We start from the raw sequence: 21316 nt of genomic DNA, 5'->3' as shown, positions 1-21316 counted from the left end.
AACCGGCGTTGTTTACTATCACCGGCCTAGATATGGGTGGTTTATCCTGCAGCTGCTCAAAAAACAAGTCAGAAACTATGGTGTTCTGGGCTGCTGTATCTACCACCCCCTGGGTGTCAGTCCCTTGAAATGTCACGGGTATCAGGTCCCGTCATCCAACGCCTTAATCGTGATGATTGGCCATCCAGTCTCCTTATCCACCTCTCCCCCCTTTTCTAAAAGTGGGGTACTATCGGTCTCAGCACCAGCATGTGGTGGCCATGTCGGCAAACCCAGAGTGTCTAGTATCGAATTACTGTCGGCTACACTCACAGTGCACTCTTGGTCCTGACTGGTGCCGCTAGTGTCTGGTGGCCAGGGAGGCAGACCCACTGCGTCTATGTGCTCGTCCCCTGACCGTTTAACGGTTTGTCTGCAAAGGACACTGTCTTGGCTACCGGTGAGCCGCTTTCCATCAACTTTGGGCAGGCAGCCTTGAAGTGGTCGGTGTCAACACAGTTGAAACACCCCTGCGATTTCCCTGGGCTGGACGTACGGGAGCATGATTTCGCACTCCCCAGCTTCTTCACTGCAATTGTTAGCTCCTGCACTGACTGTAGCAGCTGCGATATTTCCGACCTGTTACACTTCACGTCCTTGTGCAACGTACCCAGCTCAGTCTCAATCAGTGAGACTCTCTTGGCTAAATCTGTTACCACCTGTACGTTGTTCTTAGTATCCCCCTCAGACCTGCGAGAGGTTCGTACCTCCCTTGGTGGCTCTTCAGGCTCCTCTACTGACATTGTCCGCAAATCCCGACGGGGTTTACTATAAGGTGCCTGGGAGTTGTGTTGATAATGCCTCACCGCTTCTATTGCGTCTTGCAATGAGGTAGGTAGGTAGGTAGGTTTGAGGTTGTAGATTAAGTTCCCTGCCCCCCGGTTCTCGCACCCCATGCAGAACCTAGTTATGGTCTCCTGTTCAACAAAGTCCTCCGGAAGACCCGGGAATGCTCGGGACGAAGTAGCTACCAGTCTCTCTGCCCAAGCTTCCAGTGATTCCCCTGTCTCCTGTTTTAGAGATTGGAACCTCAATATCACTGACAGTGGCGGCTCCACTATGCCAAATCTCTTCTGCAGTTTATCTATCATCTGCCCATAGGACAAGTAGGGGTCCCTCATGAAATGTGGTAAAAAAAGCACTTGCCTCCCCTCGCACACAGAAGCACAGTTGAAAGAGCTTGTCTTCCTCTGACCATCCTTCCCTTTCGGCCAACTTATCAAACTTAAGCCTGAACGGTGCCCAAGCCTCCTTCCCGTCATAGCTCAGTGCTGAGGAGGTCATCCGGGATCACCCCTGATCTGCGGGGCGGGGACCCTGGTTCCGCCGTCTTCTAGGGGTGCCCGGGTACATCTCGTCCTGGTGGTGCTGTACTGCACCTTGACGGGGCTCCTGCCTCCTATTTCGCCAGCTCTGTCCACCCATAAAGGGTTCCGCCGCGCCATCCTGCCCCTCCTCAAGCGCTGCCTGCCCAAGCCCTGAATCCCATTGGGGCAGGCCCGCTCTACAGCCCAGTGCCTCTCCCGGGGTGCATAGCGCTCTGACTTCTTAGCATTCCGCTCCTTGATCATGTCAGTCACGAGGCCCATACCCATGCACTGTATATTGGCGTCTGCCTTATCCGCTCAGGCTTTCGGGCGAACATCCGTCCCCCTAGCCTCCCCTTGTGGCAGTTTTGGCTTTGATGCATTCCCCACTTGGGGCAGGGTGGGAGTTATGGGTTCCGATTTTAACCCCCTGGGCGCCCTTGACATCTGACTTGACCTATCCACTCCTTCCTCCTGGGGCCTGTCAAAATCGCTCCCCCTGTATGGGCCATCCCTGCACTCCTCCTCTGGGTACCCCGCTGGCTGACAGTCCCTCAAGGCCCTTACTGACTGGTCCTCCGACCTTTGCTGTAAGAGGGTCATGGCTGACCTCATGTCCACCTTGTTGGCTGACCACCTCTTTTCCATATTCTCCAGGACGAGCATCATCCTATCATACTTCCGCTCAGTCTCCAGCATCTGAGAAGCTGTTTCCTCGCTTCTGCGATCTAGGCCTTGCATGGTGTTCATCATTTTTGCAAACACCACTGCTAATCCCTCGTGTGCTCCCTGCCTCTGCCCCGGGGGGTTGCCACTGCCACACTCCTTCCCACCGGACGAATGACCCTGATAGTCGGGGTCATCACCCTCAGCCTCTTGGGAAAGCCCAGCTCTGTCCCCTGTCCATTCATAGGGTGTGGGGTTCGCCTATGGTCATTGGGCTGAAAGTCCAATACTGCCCATACGTCACTCTCGCCTTGGATTTCCTCTATAGCATACACATCTTCCCTAGACACATTATATCCTTGCTCTCTTATATCTGTCAGACGCCCTATTTATCTCTCAGACAGCCCTTTGTTTTTCATGTCTGCAGGCATGTCAAAGTTCACCCTTATCTTCCGGCAAAACATGGTGATTATTCAAAAAGTTCACAAGGGTATATCACCACTAAAAAGTAACATCCTCTTTAGTTTGATTTGGTGCATTGTATAGATGAGTGTACAAACCTTCGCATGAATAATTTTCTACTGGGGTATCAGGGACACACTTGTTGCCCATGTCCACGGAATCCTCAGGTCCCGGTGGGGACTGTGTGGTCGTGCATGACTCTCTTGGACCTGCAGTGACATTCATGACATGCATTACATGTGTTGACATATTATCAGTAAAAAGTTCAGACCATTAGTTTGAATTAGTGTCACTGCTTTTATGTGAAACTAACTGAAATGGTTTTGTTGAGAGAAAATATTATATTAAAGTTGTTCTGTTTTATGTGAGGCATTCTGTGCCTATGGCAATGCAACTTCTTACTGGTTTGAAAGCATTCGGACTCCATTCCACCTTCAATCCCTTCTAACTGGCAAGTGGGTATGAGACTTGCTACCTATTAAATAAATTGTCATGCTTGACACATAATATTTTCTTAATGGGACTTACAGTGACTTAAGAATATATTTACTAATAATTGTAACATGACTCAAGAAAATACTGGATTCTGATTGGTTGTTCAGAAAAAACAGCTGCGCGTTCGGTTCCAATTGAAATTTAGTCGCCATCAATTCAGTACAGCATGTGTCTGATTTTCACACACAGTAGATTTATCTCCTAATTTAATTCACACCGTTAGGGTAGAGATTTAAAATTTTCATCTTTGTCATTCATAATTTGTCTATGTAGAGAATCTGTGTAGCAAATAACAGCAACGTTTCAGCAATATAGCGAATGCTTCTCATACCCTCTCTTCCACTTCGAACAATGTTTGGGGGCAAGGACCACCGCCAGTTTTCTTCATCTCCCTCCTTCTCATCATTTCCTTTTTTTAACTAATGATCTGTGAAGATTCAAATCTTGTGTAAATGATCATGATATATAAAAAAATAAAGTGAAATGATATCTCATAGAAATTCATGATATTTTGATAATACCATTACTGATTTATCAACATGATCACCTCGCTTTTAAAACATGTATGTGAGTTTATTGTAATTAAAAGTAATTTTAATTTATATTTTCTATTTGCATGCATATACTTTATACCAATTATGTTAGATTTTGTGAATTAACTGGTATCAAGGTTCTTGGACATTAAATACAAATTACTAGCATGCATTTATGTTACCAAAATATGTTACAAAATTGTAATGTGAAGCAAATGAAATTGTCCTCAAACGTGGATCAAATTGTTACTGATGTTGAATTTCGTACTGTTGTCAAGCTCATGAAAATCAATAAATATTTATAATAATTTAGAAGAAAATAGCACATATTTTGGTTCAGTCTTGATAAGATCAATGTTTCCTCACCTGAAATCAGTCCATTTCTTGCGGACCTCGTCACCATCCCTCATGGCATTGGCATGCGCATTGATCCTATTAAAATACGTGTTCATAGTACAATGACAGATGATATTCCTTTTACGATATTAATACAATTGTTTAGAAATTATGTTGAGCGTATGAAGGTATTTATAATACCGCGATAATTTAACACATAATATGCCGACACAGTAGCCATTTTGTATCTAAGGACACCGTAACTTGTCACGCCCACTAATTTCGCTATATAGCGAGGATGTGATTATTTTTAATGATGTTATGTTTGACTATTTCATACTTTACGTGGATGACACTTGTAACGAATAATAAATTATGTATTGTGTTATCCTAGTCGTTGTGTTCTTCTGGTACTGCGGTTTAATCAAATAAGCTGAAATCGCAGTTGAATATGGAAAACGTCTACGACCGTCATCACTTACTTTTCAGCGATCTCATTCCACAGTCACTTTTTTCCTGCTGCTGTGAACGAGTCCTGAACGTTTACCAAACATTTAGCTGCTGTTTTGCGCCACTTGAGATGTTAAAATATCCAATTCGAAGGACTAGAAATTAGATTTTCTCGCCCTTCCCTTTGACTTCAAATCCTCCATTGTACGGCGTGTTGTCGGTCGTCTGTCTACGCAAAGGGACGTTACTCGCAATTCACGTTCTTTTCAGGTGTTCTCGGCAAAAGAGTTCGCATTACGAGAGCTGAAAGTTACCGTAACATTTCTCGTAGCAACGAGAGTGCTAAGATACTTTCGTGAAACGCCCTTAACGGTGTATCGTAAGAAATATCGTAGGAGTTACGAGACCTTAGGCTTACGAGAGTTTTGTGAAACGGGCCCCTGTTTGATATGTGCACTTGATTGAGATGTTGATTTCTCTTGTGGTACAAAATATGTCACGCCTACTCAACGACTCAGATTAGATCTGAGATGAAATTACGACTGTTGATTGAGTGGACTGTTCTTGTGAAAACCTCACGGGAGTATTAGTCTCCACAAAGGTCAAGTCTGTTTGACAGGTTATTTCTTTAGACTGTTAGCGGTTAGACTGAGTGTTTCGCTCAGTTCGTTACACACTGTATTGTAAACCAAAAGATGATTGGTTGAACAACATGATCAAATGGTATTTGATTCCCGGAAACTGCAAGACTGTTCGCTGTGTATTGACAGGTAGAAACATCGCAAACAATTGTTTTCTTGTGTCATCAACAGTGGTGAGGTCATTCAAATCATATTGTGACGTAAAATTAGAATGACGTCACAAATGATCAACTCCTGATGCTGCCATGGGAACCAGCTGAAACGGCCAGCTGATGACACTTCACTGCTGTACCCGTACTCGATGTAAACGAGAGCAGACAGTAAAACCCTTAGGTTTACTTTTTGTTTACAATGTCGATAAACATCATGTGTTGGCCAATTCGCCGTCGACGCCATCGGTTCCAAATATATTCCCGTGCTTCAAATACTCAATAACACCCGGAAATTGGCCAGCACATGATGTTTATCTCCAAATTTTAAACGGCTCTTCAACTCATTCCATCACAAACATTTTGCAGAACGCCATTCCAACAACATGCCGCTATATGATGGCGCACTATATTTCTGTACATGATCTCCCGTATTATGAAAGCTCATGAATACGCGAAAGCAGAATAATTATATTAACATGGCCTGCCTTTAGAATACAGCACCGCAATATATTTATATATATATTTGTCATTCAGTAATTTGCACCATTACACTGAAATGGAGTGTTTATTCGTAATTATCTTTCGAAGCGGTAAGAATGCATTACACTGGACACGTCACGTTATTAGAAATATTAGGATTACCGTAAAGATAAGGGACCTAATCCAATTTAGTAAGTAGGTGCGTGAGTACCAGTTGTTTTCCTTTTCCATTTTTAATACTTTGATCACCAAAAACCAAAGATATATATGCAAATCATCCCGACTTGCGAATGGAACCAAACGGCCGTCTTCACAACGGGTGAACACATCTTCTACACAAAAAAACTTATGTAAGTATATAATATAGTACAAGCAAGTAACAAATATAACAACGTTGCTGCGATGGTGAGAAGAACTACTTTCCACGCCTTTTACACACACACCCCACCCCCCACCCACCCCATTTTCGTAAGGTTTGAAAAGTGAACGTTGTGCGAGATTTGCGCTCGCGTGGTCCTGGATCTGCGTACGGCTATAAAATTGCAGAGAAATCTAAAATATTTACTTTCCTATCCGTTGGTATAAATATAACCGCGGCTACCTCAGGGGTTTGAGGAATAGACACTGCTAAAAGTTGTAAAAAACTTTTGTGTGTTGAAAAACACTCTGCTACGATTTTTTTTATTTGGCATCTTCACGGAAAGTGTGAGCGAAGAAAGTACAGCTTGATATCTGAACGACATAAGTGTATATGAAATGGATGTATGTGCTAATGCATAACGTCATACCCACGAAATCAAAAATAACCTGCAATAAATGTCAAAAATCGATTTTCTTCTATGACGGCAAACGTCGACAGAGGTCATGCACGTATAAAGATAAGGGGGCATAACTCAGCTATGGTTTACATTAGGTCAATTTAACTCAGATCACATGGAGAGAATTTGTTGTGGATACGGACAGTATATTTCCGTTATGTTTTGTTCACAGTGAACCAAACTATTCCAATACAAAGTTCCCCAATGTGAGAGGATGCCTTTTGGTAGTTTCACAATTTGTAGGAAAAGATGCCAGTGTACTACATTACTACATATCTTATTATGAGCAACACGCGCACCTGTCTAGCATCAATTTAGCGTAAATCACAATTTCACGACATCTGAATATTCATTGAGTATTATAGATTTCTTGTTATGATTATGAAATCATTTCACGTCATAAGTATGCAATGAAAGGTACAAAGAGATCGCTTTTTTCAGTACAGAAGTATTAGAATATGGACGTAAGGTTTTTCCAAATTAAGACATGACCTGGTTTCTATATTTTTAACAATTTTCGTATAAATATTGTGTGAGTTAGATATTCTGCCATCAGATATATTTTAATCGATTTTGGATTGACTTTATTATAGAAAAATTTATAATGAATCATGAAACGTTTTTGACAAACTCGCACCTGGTTAATCAATATTCATAATTTTTTTTGTCTATAAAAACGACACAAACCAATACAATGAACAGGACAATTCCTTTAAATAGTAGTATGTGTGCCCCTACATTTCGTAAAAATGTACACATCATTTTCATTAATATTATCAGTTTTACTTATAAGTTGGAATGAAATCGCTGTTTATTAACCTGTTCATATGAAACTGCAATATTTGTCCCAAAGCATTGAATATTGTACATCACGGGAACCAAAGCACATGTTGCAGTTATGGCTACGTGTGATCTTCCAACGCTTGTGTAGAAGTTTAAAATGTGGTATAGTTCACTTACTGAGTCGATTTCCCATGTAAATATTATTCAAACAATCAGAAGCTTTCAAAGAATAAAAACGCATACCTTATATCCACATATGATATGGTGTTGAACATGGATATATGTAAACACTGAAATCAGTTTCATGAAAAAATATCGGAACGATACGCAAACTATACATCACAATACTAAAAGTGCAATCGGAATGGCATGGGCATTGTGTTTACTCTTGTTCAACCGACCTTCACCTCAAAGAAATTGCCTAATATGTGCAACAATGTTGACGTGTGACATCACTACCGATGACCGAAATGGCGGCTTCGCTGACAAGGTACACAGGATTTTGCGAGGACGTTTTCCTTGATTCAGGGATCTTTTGTACATAAACGTGAGATTTAAGTAATCAGAATTATTCTGACTATCTGTGTAGTGTTATCGTTCTATAGTGTTTTTATCGTTTACATTGTAAATGACGGAAGAAGCCAGAAATGCCGATAAGTACCGTTGTCGTTCGGCGTGATTTTGCGTAAGTCATGGCGTCACGCTGCGCTAAAAGTTGGACAGTTTCTTATGAATTACCAAATTATTTCATTGTATCAATTTTTAATTTGCTATTTTTGCTACGATACTCTTCCCCTGAATATACTGAGCGTACTGAGCCATTGTATGCAATGATTAGACGGCCGGATGTTGGAATATTATCAAAAATGTTACGCAGTGTAAAATTAGATTTTTTTCTATGTTTACGTTTCAAACAGGCGCTGTCTTTCGAGCACAGCGTTCGTTTTCATACCAATTATGTTTCGTTTTACCTAGACAGTTGGAATTGGTGACAAAGACCATTTGTAATTTGATTCTATTATGTGTGGGGAATTCAATGATGCATTTGTCGCAGCTGACTATGAAATACTAGTGTACGTGATGTTACAGGCGTCTCAATACCGGCCTTCTCGGAACGTGATTTTGTAAACACTAACCAATATGGCGGAAAGCGCTCTTCGGCGTTCGTGTAAGTGTATTGTCGAAAACATCCCATCCGATTCTGGGTTCATCGGCAACGTTTCAGAATTATCATTAACGGTTACATGAAAACTTGATATCAGTTATCATTAATTTATATACTATTTTAGAAATTCAATACTCCCAGTAATTATCCGATTTTCACATTTCAAAACATACTGCAAATAACGCTGTGAATCTCGATTTTGTACAATTTGAAAAATGACGACATTTACGATGAAACCTATGTTGAAAGGCAATTTTAAGCACTTTAGCTTGGTCTTAGATAATAGTGGATGGTATCAAGAAACAGGGAATTTTCCGCAGAATCCAAGGTGAGGTGTTTATATATGCGTGCTATATTTAGAATTTTATTGGACTTCAAAGTGAGGGATGTAGAGGAAGGACATATATGTCCATGTGGCACCCAGGGGTCATACCCTAGCCAATTACCTCCCTTGAGCATTGCATACCGCTGGGGAGAAAAAAGTTCCTCTCTAATTCACAATGCATTCAACCGAGAGAAACATCATGTGACGCACAGGACACGAATTCTCCTTCCCACACCATGCAATCGCAACATATATACAACGCAAATAATTGATGACAGTTTGGTTAGGTCGCAGAGCCGACACAGAGATTCAAGGAAAGCCGAAAGGCGAAACAGATAACCCTTTTTGAAGATGATCCCTACAGTAACCGTCTTTGGCTTTTTCACTTCTTCATCTCCCATGTCTCTTGCACGTATTATCGGGACGTCGTTATTTGCCGCAGCTGTTGCTTGGCCGCTACGTAAGCCGTTAAGACCATAACTCTTGATATTACTAATGGAGTGAAAGTCTCAATGAACAACTCTCTCAGACGAGTATACGACATGGGAGAATCACACTCCCTCAACTTATAACAACCTTCATCTCAGTTAAACTTCTAAAAATACTCCCATCAGTTCGCCAAAATCCCAGACAAGTGAAAGTACTAAACAAACATAACAACTGGACACAACTTCGACTTTGTTCTGCTAATAGGACGCCACGAACCATCTCTGTAAATATCTGTTGTAGACTGCTCTATAGCTCCATGGTGTGAGTCTCAAAAAATACAATATGATCTTCTGATGTTTAATAGTTCTGTAGGTCTGTGAAAACCAGACTATGCAAGAAGACACATACATACTTTTATCAGTATGACTACACTGTAAAGACTTGGATCAACCGTTGTTACATCATACAATTTCTCTAACAAATAAACAGTTATTGGCTGTTTCTTAATTACACGTTTTGGCAATTTTAACAAGACAACATTCCGTTGGACTTTGCAGACCCCAAAGCACAAGAATATGACAAATGCTACAGAGTTCACTTTGCACAGGAGCAAACGATTCAATAAATATACTGCACAGTGTAATGGAAAAACCGGTAATTGTTTTGATATTGAACAAGAATGTGCCCACCGTTTCCATGTATCAAAACTTTGATCTGGTAATTCCAAAAACTCCTCTCTGTATACACTGCACATCACATCTGTATATAAAAAAATCACTTATACAACATATGCTGAAATCTACACCCAAAGCTAACATATTAAAATACAAATCATTTTCTCCAAACAATCCGCCTCTAATCCTTGAAGGTACATGTGCTTCTTTCGATCTTGGCAAATGCATGTCATCAATCACCTGTTTAATAAAGGATCGATTACAGGTGGTAAGCGGCCAAAAAACATGCCCTTAGCAACACACCCATGTATATGTTGTAATGTTCGTGGTATCATGGCAACAGGGGGAACAACTTTTGTAATTAAATTAATTACTTTTTAAATTAAAGTGTAATTTTAATTGTGGAAAATGAATATAACTGTAATATAATTTATTACATTTCAAAGTAATTGAACCCATGTATGTATGTATGTGTGCGTGTAAACAGCCATAAATTCTGATGCACAAGTAAACTACATATGTGTCACAGGGGACAATATAATTCAAAAAGATAATTAATTTATTATAATGAATTATTTGATGTAAAGATGGAAATGGGAAATCATAGAAATGTGAAAACAACACCAATATTGGAGCATCTTGTCTCAATTCATCGATTACTATTAAAATACAAGTTTGCGATGGTATCTATTTAATAAAATGATGATCTCAGCTTCCTTCAATTGCAGGGCATACAGATACTGTTCATATCATCGCTTCTCCAGATTGGTGTACCATACGCTTCCTAAGAAATGTAGGAAGGTTCATCCTTCCCGTGTTGTGAAAAAAAATTAGGGAGGCATTTCCAGCAGAATCAGACACATACACTGGCTTCAAGTATGCAAGACCTTGACTATCTTCAATGTTTTCACTCAACAATTTCAAATCTGTTATGAAATACATTTGGAAGAATGAGCTGAGTCAGATGGCTTCCAGTTTATCAAGACTGTTTTGTCAGTTAAATAAGCTGTGACTGTTTACCCTAATAGATTACTTTATTGTATTAATTCCATGTCATATTCAGGAGTGGAAATAGTGTATTGCCCAACATTCCAGGCCAGTGTTTCTTTGTTTCTAATGTGCAAACTTCACTATCAGGGCAAGTGATTTTACATGTGCCACTGTACACTAGCAATTTTTTTTTTAGTTCACTAGCAATTTCCACCCCTGGGGATAATGTTTTTCACCCACCACATGTCAATGGTTTTGCATCATGCCTTCCAACACAGAGATATTCACCAATGCCTAATAGTATTACCTGTATGAATGTATTATAGAGCTATGAAGTGCAAATAACACAAAAGTCAATTCGTAAAAGTCACAAATTTTATTTACCGGTACTTCATAACCTTGTCATTTTTTGGTTGGATGACCTCTTGTCGTCTGATGAATAACAACAAAAGAGATCACTTTGTTTCACTCAGACTACGTATAAAGCAGGAATTTCCTGAACAAAATATGTCAGGGATATTAGTATTTTTACAATTGATATTTCATCAGTGAGTCAATATTCATAATTAAAAAAAATTCCAAACATCCCGAACTAATTTTGTGTATTTGTTGACTGATTTCATATTTCATGTAAATAAACCTATCTATGATGACCAGTGGTATCTTTTTCTATCTAAACTACACCTTAGGTATTCGTAAAACATGTGATATACTATGCTCCAAGGAACTAGACAGCAAGTAACGACAAGGTCTCAGATGCTCCATTCAAAATTACAACAGTAGTGCAACTGACAGAGTCTCGGAGTCTGTTGCAAGGCTTATCTCAAGTATACTCTACTTCGGCATCAAGAATCTTGACTTTTGTTGGGTGACCAAGTCTTTCTTAACAACGGGTTTAAAGCTCTTGGTAAGTGGCAAAGGTGTACTGTGGAATTGCTTGTCTGCATCTTTCCTCGCTGATGTGTAGTTTGGCAAAGCTTTTCTTCTTTCTATTACAGCCCGCTGCAGGTCTTCCGCATAGTCTGCATGATACAAAATAGCAATTAATAATTATAATACAAACAATTTAAAAACTATAGACAACACAACACAGGCTTCATTTTCACTGTACTCATGTACAAATGTATTTTGGTGCAAAAGATCAAGGGAACATATCGGATGCTGAGAAAGTGAGTTTAGTTTTTACCTGCACTCAGCAATATTCCAGCTGTATGGCAGCAGATCACATTTTGAAAAAGCACTACATCAACAGTGAGAGTTAAAATTCAACAGAAATATGATATGAAACAAAAACAATACTGTTACACCAGTCTTAATTTTGCATGTGAAAAATCTGCAGTTCTAGACTTACTGAAAGTAACTTGTTGTTTCACAGGTTTAACTACAGCTTCCTCTCCTTTCTTTGATTTGGGATACATCATCTTCCATCTTGAATTGCCCACCTGATCTGTTGCTTGTTCGCGGTTTCCATTTTCATTGAAATGGAGAGCAGCAAGGAACATTCTGAAATATTTAAAGTTGGCGTGATAAGTGAAAAATATATGTCACTGCTATGGTTATTGAACTCACTTCTACAAAGTGTAAACCAAGCATTGCAGCTGAGATCAAGAACACTCCACACTTATTAGTGGCATCTGTAATGTATATATTGTAGAAATTATTGGAGCAATTATTATGAATGTCTGCAGAGGGGTTCTATGCATATCTCACCTTGCCATCATTGCAGCATAAAAGTAGTGGGTATTCTTCGGCGCAAAGTGATTCACCACACTGTGAAAAACCTCCAATGCAAAAGTCTGATACACTGGAGACAGGTTTGGCAAATCTCTCACCAGGTAACCACTGCTGACAACCTCCATGAAAGCTTTGTATGGTTTAGAACCTATAAAAACAAAATTGCTACTGATAATGTCTTCATTTATGTTGTCATAGTTAATGTCAAGTGTACCTTTATGGTAGTCTGGCATACTAACGGTAAATTAATGCCTAACTGTGTATAAATAATGAAAAGAACTTGTTAATTGGTCACATATGAAATGCTAATAATATTAAGAAACATTTGAAAAGGCGAAACTTCTTTCAACCATAGCCTTTCCTCAGTCAAGGGTCCATGCTCACATTGCTTGAACTTGGACGAGTGTCCTTCATGTTTGTTAGCAACATGATTTATCACTGACAGCCATTTGTCCACTTTCAAATCTGGATCATCTTTACATGAAGCAGCTACCCAGTACATATGGTTTGTAGTTGACTTGATCCAAGGACGAACTGCAGCACATCCAGGCTTTTTGGCTGCTGCTTCCAATTTCTTCCCAACTCCTGGCATCAATTGGAATAAGTAAAATGTAATTTAGTGGTAGACAACAGTGTTCATATGCAGTCAGTTCACATCAGATTTCACATATTTACAATTAGCCAATTCATTTTTATCTGAATGCCAGCAAATAGTAATTGACGTACATCAATAATCTGTATTATGAACAGATGAACACAAAATATGTTATGTATATTGAGTTGCTTTCCTCATTACAAATGACCTATGTTATTATTTAATTCCTTACCTTTGGTTACATGCCATACATCAAAGTAATGTTCCTTGTCCTTATGCTGCTCTCTCATGTATTTCTTCACTGAGACATGGCGATCTGTGATGACTTCCTTAATGGAACATCCTTTCTCTTCAAGGAATGACAATCCTCGCTTCAATCCCTCAAGTTCCATATGATGTGAATTCTTCACCTCATTGCTCTGAAACAATAAACACGAACATATCAATCACTTAACTGTCTGTTCCAGATTTCCAGATTTCTTAATAGGAATAAAGCTGCAAACAGCATCAAGCACAACACATGTCCACAATATTGCTACTTTTTACACAAATGTTTATAACATACAGCAGTATCTTGGGATTTCACTTATTGCCACTCACCTGGACAAGCTGAATGTCCAAAATTCTTCTGTCTCGAAGATCCATCAAGGTGTATGTGCCTTACTTCGCACAATGTCCTGGCGTGTCACATCTCCCATCACCTCCCAAAACAAGTGGATTCTCACCAACACACTCCAACAAGCTTGACTGATGCTCATGCCAAACTTTTAGACAAGATGGTACAGTATAACATCGTTGTATGTTGATGAAAGTATCCATGCTAAAGATAGGCATTTTCATGAATTTGAACATTCGCAGTACTTGGGAGGCACATCCCCCACTCAAAAGAATACTGCTGGCACACAGAAGATTGCCCCAAGGCATTGTCCCGTGCATTGACTGACTCTGCCATCTTTTTGTGTGCCCCTTCAAGCACTCTGCCTCCACAGTTATCATGATGCCTTGATGTTGCACCAGTTTCACTTCACAAGTCATGCCACACAGTGAACTTGAAGTTGAACCAGACTGATGTGAGCAATACTTGAATAGTTTAGCAAGTGAAGTTTCAGAGACAAGAAACTGTCTTTCAGTCTGGGGATTTGCTGACAAGTAGAGAAATGATTCAGTATTGTTATCAGTATCTGTATCACAGTCAGTTTCACTGTCATCCAATTCTGAGTATTCAGAAGGCATGTATTCCTCATCACTTGTAAGAATTGTGTCCTCACAAGCATCAATGTCCTCCACTGCTTCGATGACACTGTATACCTCATGCTGCTTAGAACTACCTTGTGATATAGATGCATTTTCAGCTGAAAATAGCTCTAGAGGTGGAAGTGGCGCAAGATCACACTGAACTTCTTTGGAGATGGTAGTGACTGGCTTGCACTGGCAAGGACTTGTAACTTGAATCCTCCTTGTTCGTTGTGATATACTACACTGCTGTGAAATAGTCTGAGTTTTCTGGTTGACAAAATGTGAACTTTTGTTTACATATGAAGCAGACGGTCCAGTGAGTATGTCATTAGTTGATGTAGAATCTTGTCCTGGAAACTCTTCATGTTGCCTTACGTTTTCTATTTCATAAGGTTCATTTCTGTCTCTATCAAAGGCATTCGGCGGATTCGTTTCAATGGTTTGTTCATCATTCAAGATATCTTTCAGGATCTGCAAAAGATAGACAAAAAACACTCAAGATGTTCATAAAAAGCACAACATTAAATATCATATTTATGAACAATTTACTGTATTGTTTCAACTACTTAATTTTACCTAAGTAGCTAAACTCTTCATACATACCAGTAAATGTAAGGTCTTAAAAACTACCCCTACTTTAATGACAAAGTAGTTTACTGGAAAGAATATAATTATGATATATCATTCAGTTAAAGTGAACACGATAAGTTTACATAAAGTGGATGTTATATCATCATGATCATGATTAAATGGGAAGCAACTTACTTATTTCAGTAACAGGTAAATTTATATTCAAGCGCACATTTATTGATTTAAATAAAGGTTTGAAAAGTGAAGATCTGCGTGTCACACACACCAGTTACAGTAAGTTAATTATAACATGTCATGTTGCATAATTAACTAAATATTCTAGAAGGAAACCTCCGGTCAACTATTTTCACCGCAACACTATGCTTATGGAAAATTACTTACCTCGTCCGTTCGTCGTTTCCTGAAAGCTCCCCGTGTAACACTAGGCAATCCATCCATGAAATTCTTTGTCCTGAATCTCGTGGGCACTGCATCTTTCTTTAGCCGAGCTTTTGGATTTTCATATCCCATTTGTGCAAGGCGAAACGGGTCTCTTTCATATGCATCGGACTCGAAATGATCCGAACACAGAACTGCATTTTTGCTTGGTTTCCAGTTTTTCTCACCACGTTGAAACCTATGAATCCAAACCTTTCTCCTGTCTAAATCGGTCTTTTCACTTGGAAATCTGAAGAAATGTTGGTTCTTCCCATTATTTGATGACGCAGTACACCCCCAGGCGACGCAGTACACCATTGTACCACTTAAAAACAGGACAGACACGAGACGATTCTTACTTCTCAAGCGCTTGATCTTTGACAATATGGCGGACTGTAGTCACATATGACGTCACGGGCGGAAAGGTCACGTGAGCACTCGCGAAATATGCATAATCGCCGGAGCTCACAATCACTGAAACTGATTTCGCGATTAAAACAAAAGTATGCGAATTTTCAAGTTGAAAATTTCTGAATATGTTTATGATTACTATATCTTTCAGTCACCGAATTATTGCAATTCACTCGTATTCTCCTTTAAACACATCACTCCAGCTGACTGTGAAACAAACTACAATCGCACATCCTGGGTTGTACAATCTGGAATTAATACATGGCAAGTTGTTATTGTAGCATGATGCAGATCTATCCACTGCATGTGCTCCCCAAACAGCAATAGCCCAGTCGTCATAATCGAGAGTTTTACGCAACATATCCTCAGTCTCTGAACGCGGAACCAACGCCACATTTTCACTTGAACACAGCTCAAAATTGGCAGATCCGTGATGGTCCCGGAGTACAACAGGCCTTCAGCAACCCTTGCTTGCCATAAAAGGCGACTAACAGGATCGGGTGGTCATCGGTTCCCAATTGCGCAGATCAATGCTCATGTTGTTGATCACTGGATTGTCTGGCCCAGACTCGATTATTTACAGACCGCCGCCATATAGCTGAAACATTGCTGAGTGCGGAGTAAAAGTAACCTCAATCACACACTCAAATATGTCAATAGCAGCGGACTGTAAATGAGGTTTCATGCTACCCTTCTCCATAATAGTAACCACATTCTTATTGTCAGTGAGCCAACAATTTCTGCGTCTTTCCGAATTTATAGTGAAACTTGACATGGCAAGAAAAACTGTCTTGCGTTCCCTCCATGTTGAACTGTCCTGCGCCTCGTCTAAGAATAAGAATAAGCTGCTCCCACTTAAAAACAAAACCCTCCATATCCGGTACAGCTGGCGTCACCATACACACCACGTCTCACTTGAGAACTTTTGAACAGTACTGTACTTGACAAGCTCCCGCTGTATCTTATCCAGTACTGCAGTCCGATGCTTTCAGACGACAACTATACTTTATTATTCCACGACTAAGCAGCGAGAACATCGATGCTTAGAAACCTAGTCATCACTTGTACAGCAGTTCCCATTTAGTGGTTTCATAGCTATGTCCCACACCAACTGCGATCGCACGCACTAGTTGCAACACACTTAGGTTTTCTTGACCACTTTATCAAGCCGGGATCGGGTGGTCAGGCTCGCTGACTTGGTTGCCACATGTCATCGGTTCCCAATTGCGCAGATCGATGCTCATGTTGTTGATCACTGGATGGTCTGGTCCAGACTCGATTATTTACAGACCGCCGCCATATAGCTGGAATATTGCTGAGTGCGGCGTAAAACTCAACTCACTCACTTTATCAAGCTGAGGTACAGATAAACACAGAGGAGTAGTGCATATTATGAAAACCTACCCATTCAGTGGACTGTGAAGTTGACCATATCGATTTTTCAAACTTGGATAGATTATTTCAAGTCTTCTTTCACTTATCTGCCAACAGAATGCGTTAATAGCACTGATTCTGGAGAATGCCAACATAAAAAAATTAAACTCTGATCCCTTCAAAACGCCCGTTGTAACCAATTTTCTTGTAACTTTTGTAAAAAAAACATACAGTGCTGACGTCAAGACAAAAGGTAACACTACAAACGTAAAGTACCGTTTTACACCATACACATCGTCCAACCGAAACCTTAGAAGTCAGTATGACCTGCAAAAATGTATATAAGTGATGATACACAAAATGAATGTCAGACTTTACCAGCCAGTCGTTGGCGTTAATATATGCCGACAGTCAAAAACAGAAAGGAAAAAAATTAAATAGAAAATCAGTTCCCACCATCCCTTCATCTTCAGAAGTTCCTGTAGAAAACTCTTTTGGGCCTCTGGATGTGGATATCACTTTGTCCTCACAGGAGAGCAGGAGGAATTTACCCTCCACACATTGGCGTGGAAGATGACCACTTGAGCCACTATGACTCAGTCCAATCTATTGCAATGGAATTGTAGAGGACTGTAAACTAATTTCAGTGAGGCACAATTGCTGATACAGGACTTTCAGCCATCTACCCTATGCCTCCAAGCGACATATCTTAAAAATAAACATACCTTGAATATGAGACAATATAGCGATTTTCATTATTTCTCTCCTCTGGGAGATCGAGCTACTGGAGGCGTTTCTATTCTCGTTCATCAGAGCGTAATACATAGCCCTATCACTCTAAATGCAAACCCTCAAGCAGTTGCTGTTCGCCTGACTCTACACGTTGCTCTGACATTGTGCAGTTTGTATATCCCTACATCTTCCAATATTTGTCAATCAGATCTTCAAAGTCTATATGATCAGCTCCCAAAACCATGTATTATTATGGGTTACATCAACGGGCACAATCCACTTTGGGGAAGTGTCCATACTAATGATAAAGGAAAAATCCTTGAGGAATTCATTTCCGATAATAATTTGTGCATGATGACTCAGCCACTTATTTACATCCAGCTACATCCAGCTACAGGAAAATACTCTTCCCTGGATTTATCACTAGCTGATTCCAACTTATACAATGAATTTGAATGGCTGACCTATATGGGAGTGATCAATTCCGCGCCATGCTGAAAAACATCAACCCTGGTGATCATCCACCTGTATCAAAAAGGAACTTTGCCAGGACTGATTGGTCATTATATCAGACTCTTGTGTGCTGAACACTTGAAGCATGAATGTATGCATACTTCTGAGTGGCAGCTGCAGTTGTGCTTAAACAAAATTAATAAAAGGTGTCTTGAGAACGGTTTCAAATTTTCTAAATCGCAAACTAATTGCATACACTTCTGTAGACGATATAAACCACATAAAGACCCACATAAAGAATTGTTTCTAAATGGCACTGCTATTAAAGTTGTAAAAGAGGCCAAGTTCTTGGGATTGATTTTTGACTCACATTTAACGTTTCTCCCCCATATCAAATCCCTTAAAACTAAATGCCTGAAGGCACTTGACTTGTTGAAAGGCATTTCTAATTGTAAGCGGGGAGGGGACCAATATACCCTCCTACAAATTTATCGATCATTGGTCCGTTCGAAACTTGATTATGGCTCCATCGTATATGGTGGAGCCCGCAAAAGCAACCTTAAACGTCTTGATCCTGTCCATCACCAAGGTTTAAGACTTTGTCTTGCGTCTTTCCGAACTTCATCTATTGACAGTCTTTACGTCTAGGCCGATCAACCATCTCTCATACAACGTCTTATAAAATTATCCATACAGTACATCACTAAATTATACTCTAATGAATCTAACCCTGCATATAACTGAGTGTTCAGTCCACTTTATGAGGACTTGTACGACAAGAAGTCGTCTCATGTACCACCTCTAGGGCACAGAATTAAACCTTTTCTTTCTTTGGCCGGCATTGAGGTGGTAAACATAGCTCCCTTCCGTCTCCTTTCTTCTCCTCCTTGGCAGTTGGTTAGACCACAAGTCGACTTAACATTAGCTCCATTTCATAAGTCAGAAACTAATGAATTACAGTATAAACAAGAATATAATCAATTAAAAAGTAAATATAGCAATTATAAATCCTTATTTGCAGATGGATACAAGGACGGTGGCGAAGTGGCTTGTGCCACTGTCATTGGATCCAGAACAATATTTTTTCGATTACCGGATATTAGCTCTATTTTCACTGCTGAAGCTAACGCCATATTAACGGCTCTTTGATATATTCAGAAACATCCTAAACATAAATACATAATCTACTCCGACTCTCTTTCTTGCGTTCAAGCTATTAAAATCTTATCATGTAAACATCCACTTTTAATAGAAATTATCGAATTGTATAATGATCTTGCAACTGGCCAATACGACATCGTCTTTTGTTGGTTACCCAACCATGTGGGCATATCTCGGAACACACTAGCTGATCTTGCTGCTAAGGCAGCACTCAACAAATCTGTGACACCACTTCTTGTTCCATACTCTGATTACAAAGCCATCATGAGAAGTTACATTCGTGCCCTGATGCAGAAGAAGTGGGACACTCAAGTTGGTATAAATAAATTACATGAAATAAAACCGTACATTGGTTACACCTACTTGGACTGTCAGTCCAGATTTGAAGAGGTTATTTTACGACGATGTCGTATTGGCCACACACGATATACACATAAATATTTGCTCAAAGGTGAGGATCCTCTGTTTTGTATCCTTTGTGATGAAAGAATCACAGTCAAACATATCCTGCGTGGCTGTGTTGAGTATTCCATCACAAGGGATTAGATTTGTTAATTGAAGTTACTTTAAATAGATAAATATTTTTGTAATTGGAAGTTTAAATTAGTAACTTATTAGTAATAAGTGTTCTTTTACCGCATGGCTAGATTTGTCTAAATTGCTATCAGCTGAGGAGATGATGTAAATCCAGTTAGGCTCCATGCAGGAGGCAAATGTACTGTAAGTCACTATGGTCCTTAGTATGGTGATCTACGTTCAGTTGTTGGCAACCTATAGCTCATTTTCATATTGTATTGTCCCCTATAGATACATTGTTTTAGGTCTAATATCTAGTTTCACATTCTACTCTGTGATATTCTAGTTAGTTTCACTGTCAGTGAATTCATTATAATGGCATTATAATCAGTCTGTTATTCCTAAAATATACAAATGAACCTCCCATACATGTAACGAAATTATATTGTAACACAATTTGAAAAGAAAAAATGCCCCCCTTAGTTACGAAAGACACTTTTATTTCATTCCGTCCACATTTCCAGAAAGTCACATTTTTTCTTGCAGAGTTTTCGTCTCGATCCACAAGAAGTACAATGATCAATTCACGGTCCAACCTCTTTATAGAAATTCTGAAATATCTGAGGCATGGGTTTATAGACATTCGTTTGAAATAACTTTGATATTTTTTATATTGCGTGATAGACATCTCCTGACACTGTCCGTTTGAATAAAGAATTATTACTCCTCGATTGTTTTTTGCACTATTACAGGTACTGTATTGCAGTATTTCTGTCTTACGGAATAGGCCTTCAGAAACTTGAAACATCCTAAGATTTGTGACAAATTAAAGAATATCTAAGGAAGAAGCCAATATTAATCATCACGTCGTTCTGCAAGCAAGCTTTGCTGTTTTGGTCTTACCGAAATCAGATCGTTGTCAGATCTTTCTACATTGTGTCACGGGTTTTTCGCCTGACTTATTTCAGCTTCATGGCCTACCAACTCAATGCCCAGTATTGACTAAATACGTCAAGCAAAAACAGTTTTATACTTGCAAGAATTGTCATGTTTACAACACATCGGAAAACTTACCGGTACTTTTTGTCATGTAACAGATAATTATTTTGCCCAGGTTCTAAAGTGTGAAAATTCGTGCAAATTCTCATCTTCGAGGAGACGTAGGGTTTTTGCAGGATGGTGTCGGTATTTCATTGATCATGAGGCCTATCGTATTCCTGGATCCGCCTCATTATTTTTTTTTAATTGACCGTATTGGTTTTGTTGAAGGTACACGTGAAATTGCAGCAATATATCATAGATATAGCGAGTGGGAATGGCATATAGCAAAGGGCAAAGGCATTGTTTGACC

The 21316-nt window shown here is 39.7% G+C and overlaps 1 pseudogene; it reads right to left on the bottom strand.

Annotated features, from left to right (window-relative positions):
- Positions 1-11579: 11579 nt before the first annotated feature.
- On the bottom strand, positions 11580-15636 carry LOC137259481 (uncharacterized; annotated as a pseudogene).
- Between the last annotated feature and the right edge of the window lie 5680 nt (positions 15637-21316).

The sequence above is a fragment of the Haliotis asinina genome, chromosome 13, assembly GCF_037392515.1.
Source record: "Haliotis asinina isolate JCU_RB_2024 chromosome 13, JCU_Hal_asi_v2, whole genome shotgun sequence".
Classification (NCBI taxonomy): domain Eukaryota; kingdom Metazoa; phylum Mollusca; class Gastropoda; order Lepetellida; family Haliotidae; genus Haliotis; species Haliotis asinina.
The sequence above is the reverse complement of the archived record's forward strand: the minus strand, read 5'-3'. Positions and strand labels throughout refer to the sequence as shown.